This window comes from Cyprinodon tularosa, unplaced genomic scaffold (genome assembly GCF_016077235.1).
Source record: "Cyprinodon tularosa strain WSP-4 unplaced genomic scaffold, ASM1607723v1 ctg890, whole genome shotgun sequence".
NCBI classification, from domain to species: domain Eukaryota; kingdom Metazoa; phylum Chordata; class Actinopteri; order Cyprinodontiformes; family Cyprinodontidae; genus Cyprinodon; species Cyprinodon tularosa.
In genome coordinates this window covers 351,422-358,823 of record NW_024039663.1, presented here as the reverse complement: position 1 = coordinate 358,823, position 7,402 = coordinate 351,422, and the positions used below count along the sequence as shown (strand labels likewise).

At 42.6% G+C, this 7,402-nt stretch overlaps 1 long non-coding RNA gene across 1 annotated transcript; it reads left to right on the top strand.

The window, feature by feature from the left end:
- The first annotated feature begins 4,597 nt into the window (after window positions 1-4,597).
- Window positions 4,598-5,641, top strand: LOC119775746. The gene is made up of 3 exons (XR_005279695.1): window positions 4,598-4,670; window positions 4,762-5,245; window positions 5,576-5,641. It is a non-coding gene; the product is annotated as an uncharacterized LOC119775746 (long non-coding RNA).
- Window positions 5,642-7,402: the final 1,761 nt, after the last annotated feature.

Sequence of the window (7,402 nt, the reverse complement as noted above, 5' to 3'; positions counted from 1 at the left end):
ACAAAGGTGTTGATGGCAGCAGCACAACAGATATTTCTCTCCAGGATGGAGTCACAGCCAAACAGGAACAGACCAGATGAAGCTACTATGAGAAAAAGCAGAGAGAGCAGAACGTTAGAGATTGAACTAACAGATTCTGCAGAGTGGGAGAATAGAGATAGAATGAAGCAGAATGAAGCCTTGGATTTACTTTTTTTTTTTTTTTTTACAATTGAGGTTTTATCAATGGTCTTATTTTCTTGTTGCTCTGCTTTTATGTTTGGTAATTATATATTTTGAAATTTTCCCTGTATCCTGCTGCTTACTGCTTTGGTTGGATGGTTCAGAGCTCTTAGAAATCAACTAATGAATGAAGAATGGCAGAAAAGCCTTCTCACTTAATCCTCCTGATGGGAGAAGCATGATCAACTCTCCCAGATCCTTTTGCATCAGGCCAAGGTTTACTGACCTCCACGCGTCTGTTTGTGGGATGCATTGAATGGTTTCTGCCAGCAGAGGGTGGTATAGATCAGTGCAGGGGAATAAAATGGAATCAAAGGAAGTTTTGATTTCCCGCAACAGGGAGCAGCAGTGCACTTTTACTGTTTCTGCTGTGGTCTTAAACTCATGGAACATTTAGAACATGATTCATGAAGAACACAAAGTAAAGACAGATTCACAGTTGCTGGATCTGAAAATCCACTTTAAAGTTAAACAGATGAACAACATCTCTAACTAGAAAAACAGAAAAGAAAACATATTGAATGGAAACCTTCAGCTGAGGAGGAACACCCCTCTCCTTTGGCCTTTTCTCTCCTCCCTGGGACTGAGTTACGTTTGGAGGAACAAAGATCATCTGCTGTCCATCTGGACACCAAAAACCCCTCATGTTCCTCAGCTTCTTAAGTTCCCCGTGGACAATCCATTCCCTCTGCAGCGTAACATCCCCCACCCTTCAGTGATCTCCAGCCCAAGGTTTCAAAGTTCTGCTCTCAGAGCCCCAGAAATATGGCTGCCTATGAAAGTTGAGGATGGTCAGCGGTGGGTGTTGTCGCAAAATTTAGATTTCTCTTTTATTATATATTAATTTATCCTATTTACTCACTATAAAAGTTTTCAATCAGTCTGTTTCTGTCTCAAGGCCACACAATTCTCTGCAGGATGGTGTTTGTAGACCAGACATAGCTTCTTCCCATAACAAATCAGATTCTTTCTCAAGGTTTATTCATAACATGTTACTGTTAACCAAAGTGTCTGTAATTTGTTTTGACTCTGACTGCTTTCCATTGTTGTAAGTAGAGGGAACGAACGCTGCTTATGCAGAACAGGGCTGAATGCTGTTCCATAAGGGCTGTATGATGAACTGTTTTACTGAAACATTAAAACACCAGTTGGTATCCACTTTAAAGATTCCTCAGTGCTTTAAATAAAACGGCTGAGCTAAAGTGATAGAAACCAAAGGATGTGTTTTTTTTATACCAGGAATCTGTCATTAGCCTGTTTCCCACTGAAAATAGCGCGTTAACGCAGGTTTTTCCAACGTGGGTCAATCGGCATTTTCCGCATTCCCACTGGCAAACAAAAGCTGGTCTAACTCTCTGATCTCTATTTATTCACTGGATTGCTGATTATCCGTCCGAAGTAAGGTGTTGAAGTATAGCCACTGGCTGCCATATTGGGACTCCCTAGTTAGAGCGGTCTCACTGTAAACAATCTGTGCGCTACATCATTGAACAATGATGATGTTGTCATTTTCAGGAGACGTAAGACTTTTAAAATAAAGATAAATTGATCACTTTGACACATGCTGGCTGTTTCATAGCATCAGTAGATGACTTTAATTACTCATGCCTTTCACCTGCTTTACTCTTTCCAGCTCCTAATCATCACTCATCTCATCCACCTGCCAGTTGTCCTTATATTGGGCACAGTTTCAGCTATCATGGCTAGATCATTAGATGGTGTTTTTCTGTTCAGTCTATTCAGTTCTGTTTATTCTAAGGTTCATGTCCTGGATCCTGGCGGCCAGAGGAAAGAGGCTTTTGTGTCTGTCTCGTCTCCTGCTCGTCCACTGTTCCTCCCCTGCTGAGTCCTCAGCGTTTTTGGCTCTTTACGCGGGGAGGTTCAGTTTTTATATCGGTAAGCCTGGCTCCAAGGTGGAGACCAGTTTAAAGGTCCTGCTCAAGTTCTGGTTCCACGTCCTGTCTCGGCTACCCTCTTCCACTGAGTCTGCCTGTCTGCACCCGATCCTGTCTTCTCCTGTGTGTGGCCACCTGGTCACACTTCTGGACTGAACCTGCCTGGGAGCTCTAGGATGCCTGGAAGCCTGGATCCTGCCTGTTCTGTCTGTTCCTGCCTGCTCTGCATCCCTGTCCAGGATCGCCACTCTGTCACTCGGGGTGACGTGCGGTGCGTCAGCTGTCAGCCCATCTGCTGGATCGCACCCCCTTCGAGGGTGATGGACTGAACTGTTAAACCAGGTAAGTGACTCACTGAGATTATCATCTTCTGTCAGATGATCGTGGTCACTTACCTGTGTTTCTCCCACAGAGTGTCAGAGATTGGGCGGTGGCCCACCCCCCCTCCTGCAGCATCCATGAGCCGCAGATCCTAGCAGCTCCACATTAGTTTTGTTTGTTTTTATTTAATAAACACTTTAAACTTTCCTACTGACTGTCTCACCTTGAATACTGGGTACATGTGTCCCATTTCATGACAGTGTTAATGAAGCAGAATAGTACAGAAGTTCCAGAATTAGTAAATTGATGATGTAAATGTAATATGCATGTATTTATCACCATTTTTAATTACATCTGATCATTTGAAAAAACTATACATACAAACACACACATACACACAAAAAACCATGCATACACTATCCAGTGATTGATTTATTGAAATATATATATACACATATATATATATATATATATATATATATATATATATATATATATATATATATATATATATATATATATATATATATATATATATATATATATATATATATATATATATATATATATATATATATATATATATATATATATATATATATATATAAGGGTCAAATGTTGAGTGCTTTTTTGCCTCAATCTTACATGCAATATATTTCAGCTCATGACTTTTTCAAATGAGAAATATAACAAACATCAATGTATCAACAGCTTCATCCACTTAAAGAATTACTACATGACATTTCACAGTGAATTACTTTCTATTTCCTCTACCTTCTACTATCTAACGTTAGACCCAATGTCAGTGGCTAACTCAGTCAATGTCTTCCAGTCAGTCTGAGATAACCAGACTAATGTCAGTCTACAGACTATACATCAGCTATAGATGGATTTATTGCTTAGTTCATCCACTGACTGGGAAATTACCTGTGGAACATCTTCCTGCAGCTAGAAAACTGCTGGTTTTTGCTGCCAAATGCTGCACAGGGAGGCATTTTTACTGCGCATCTCTGTGGGAGTGGACAGTGCCTGCATGGCGGACAGTGGCTTCAATTTTTTCGGGCAATCCAGTGAATAAATACGGATCAGCAGTCTAACCCCTCCCTGGCAGCTGTATGGCCTCTGTCTTCCACCACTGCATGTCTGGCTAAAGAGCAAGACAACAGAGGAAAGAAACAACTGTCACAGAACCCGGTGTTTGTTTTCATCTCCTTTCTTTTTGTTTGTTTTTTAACAGTCTGGCGATGTGGCAACAAGAATAATTGTCTTGATGCCAAAAAGAGCCCAACAGATTTTACTTTCACAAGTGGAGCAGTACAGCTATCGCCATAATGTTCCACTTGATTTATGCATATAAATAGCTTTATTATGATTCATGCAGGGAGTTTTACAGATTATATGGACACTGCAATGTAGGTATACAGGAACGGAAAAAAAGGAAAAAAGGAGAAAAGATGAAAGAAAGAGGAGATAAAAGGGAGATAAATCATCTTTAGTCTGCTTCATCACCTGCAAGGAGACGTAAAAAAAAGGACAGCATAACCAACGCATAATAAGCACCTTGATACTATCACTGAAGTATAGGTAGTATTATTTAATTTGACATGTTTAGTGTGGTAGCTGAAGATAAGAATATGGGCTGTCTGTGTGAAAGTGAATCTCTAAGTACCTGGAACCAAGCACCTGTAGTTGTTTGTGAGAGGGCACCTGTGCATGTAAAGTTTATCCAAAGGAAAAATGCTCAATAGTGGTTGTGAAGAACCAAAGACCCACCCCCACTCAGAGCAGCAAGGCGAGCACCGAGGGACAACTAAGTTCTCTGGGCCAACTCCCAGGGTTTGACCACCACAGTTCAATGATAAACTGGATGTGTTCAGAGGAAGTAAAAACCTGCTGTACTTTCACGGAGAAATGGATCAGAACATCTCCAGATAGGTGAATGGCAGCAGAGAGCGGTTCAGCCCAGAAACTAAGAGGATAGAGGTTCAGAGTTCCTATGACGGCTTGTCAGGAACTCCAGGCTTCACCCATCAGCACCTGGCAGGCAGCAAAAACAATACGAAGCAGAACTGATGTGCCGTCTGAGCCTTTTTGGGCGTTGTGCTCTCTCTCTCTCTGATAGGTGTGGCCTGGGAGGAGCTGGCTGCACACAGCTGAGACTGATCTTCATGTGGAGCAGTATTTAAAGTCTGGCTTCCTGTGTTCTCACTTTCTGATGGTCACCATTAGTTGGTAGATGTGACAACTTCTCTCCCTTGTAGAAATTATTTCTTCAGCTTTTGAAATTGAAAATATTAATCTTACCTGTGCTCTGTCTACCCAGAATCCAGCTCCAAATCAGTGTCCATCTACCAAGCTACACCACCCACCTCCCTCTTCTCCAGCTGCTGCAGAGAGCTTGCCTCCCACATCAAACTGCCCCTGCTTCCAGAGACGCCTTCCTTCCTTGTCTGCCTGTTAACCCAAAAATAAACTTTGCTCCTTTGTCCTAGCCTGGCCGGCTGTATTCTGGGTGCAGCACCCAGCTCTTCACAGCTGAGCAGGGAAGGCTGGTAGGATAACAGGACTCTTTAGAAGAAGACTTGATGTGTTTCTGCCAGTGCAGCTTTAACTGAGATCACATGCTTTAATAAACACTATTGGCATTCATCTATCCATGGATAGGGTGGCTTCCTTTCTCCAGCCGGCACAGGATGAGGCTGCGGACGGATCACCAGTCTACCATCGGACTGCCTGCATTCAACTGTGAACTTCTGATGGAAAGAAGTAATGAAGCTTTCATCTCCTCCTGGAAACAGCTTCTGAAAGTGAGTGAAAGTGTGCTTCCAGAGAGAAATGAGAAGGAAGTGGTGCTGCACCTGTAGAGATCATGTTGAATAATGTCGCCTACATGCAGAAAATGGGGGGACTAAAATAACATGCAGTGCTGTCTCTGAGTGCTACTAGATTTCTGCCACTTGTCAGAACAGCTTTTTTGTTTTGTTTTCAAGTGTTAAAGAACAGTTGTGCAGCCGGACTAATGTACAGTAAATGTGATAGGTAGGTTGAATTGTTGAGTTATGCAAGGCTTTCAGCTCTGTATAATGGTGCGCTACTCAGGAATGTTGTGTAACAGAGTTGTCCTCCCCGCTTTTCAGTGTGGGCCCGCGAATACTCTCACTGTTGCTGGTCCATTTGCATCCATGCACTTTAACCTCGCCTGACAGTACTGCTGTGATTAATTCACCTCTTCATACAGTGTAAGAGGCTTTTTTTCTTTTTTTGGTCATATTAAGTGTGCCATTTTTCAGCAATCCTGGTTTGAATCTTTGCTAACAGGGAACTGAGTGTTTCTCTCTTATTGTCCAATAAAAAGAATCAGACCCTTACTTTCTGCATATTACTATTCTGGAAAAAGAAATAAAATCAAGCAATGAAAATTATATGCATGTTCGTATCATAGGTATTGTGGCCAAGGAGTGTAAACACTCTTTAACAACACAAACTAGCTGCAAATAAGCAAATGAGACAAAAATGCAAACACCATAAAGAAAAAGAGAAAGGCTGAAATCACAGAAAATAAAGAGAAAGGACAAAGAACAAAGAACAAACACAAAGCAAACCCATGAATAATGGGAACATGCTAAAAAAACACACAAGAGAAATGCTGCAAGAAGCAAAAGTAAAAAAAAAAAAAAAGCTGCAAGCTACCTCTTAAAGGTAGAAGTGCTCCAGAACACTAGGGGGAGATGGATATATTTTGATATTCTTTACCATTCATTACTATCAGGAAGTCCACAAACTGTAGTTAAAAGCCTTCAGCTGATCCAAAATGCTACAACCAGAGTTCTGATGAAAATGAAAAAGAGAGATCATATCTCTCCTATCCTGGCTTCTTTTCATTGGCTTCCTGTTAAATCCAGAATAGAACTTAAAATCCTCCTTCTCACATATAAAGCCTTAAATGGCCAAGCTCCATCTGATATCAGAGATCTGATTGTTCCTTATGTTCCTAACAGAGCACTTCACTCTCAATCTGCAGGTTTACTAGTGGATCCTAGAATTTCTAAAAGCGTATTTCCAGGCTTGTCAGGAAACTACCGGTAGAAGTCATCCAACAACTGCTGACTGATAATGAGCCGACGGGAAATCCAAGATCACTCCTCCGACCGTACCCCTCCCAGTCCACGAGATACTGGAAACCATGCAATTTCAATCTAACAGCAGATGGATTGATTACTTTTTCACCTCAAACGGGCCAATGTAATGGGGGCGAGCTTCCATGACTCCACCTGTAGGGGGAGGTCCCGTGTAGACAACCACACCTATTTGACCAGGTTGGTACATGGGGGAGCTGACTAGGGAGTTGTGGGCATATTCAATCCAGGGCAGCTGAACGCTCCATGAGGAGGGATGCCTGGCTGAGACACACTGGAGGGCTGCCCCTAAATCCTGATTAGCCCGCTCTGTCTGGCCGTTGGATTGTGTGTGGTACCCAGACAACAAACTTGTGGCCACACTTGAGAGGAAAACTGGGAGCCTCGCTCAGAAACTATATCCACAGGAATCCAATGAATCCTAAAAACATGTGAAACCAGGAAGTCTGCTGTCTCAAGGGCAGTGGGTAACTTGGGGAGAGGGACAAAATGAACAGAGTTTGAGAAACGGTCAACAATTGTGAGGATGACAGTGTAACCTCTAGAAGGTGGTAGACCAGTGATGAAATCCACAGCTATGTGTGACCATGGGTGGCCGGGTACAGGGAGAGGCTGTAGAAAACCAGCAGGTGGAGCGTGAGAAGCCTTACTACGGGCGCAGACGGTACAGGCCACCACAAACTCTCTTGTGTCCCGAGTCATGCCAGGCCACCAGAAACTCTGCTGGAGGAAAAGAAGGGTACGTCGAAAACCAGGATGGCAGGTGAGTGTGAAGGTATGTCCCCACTGTGAACCGTTTCAGGGACAAACAGGCGATTAGCTGGGCCT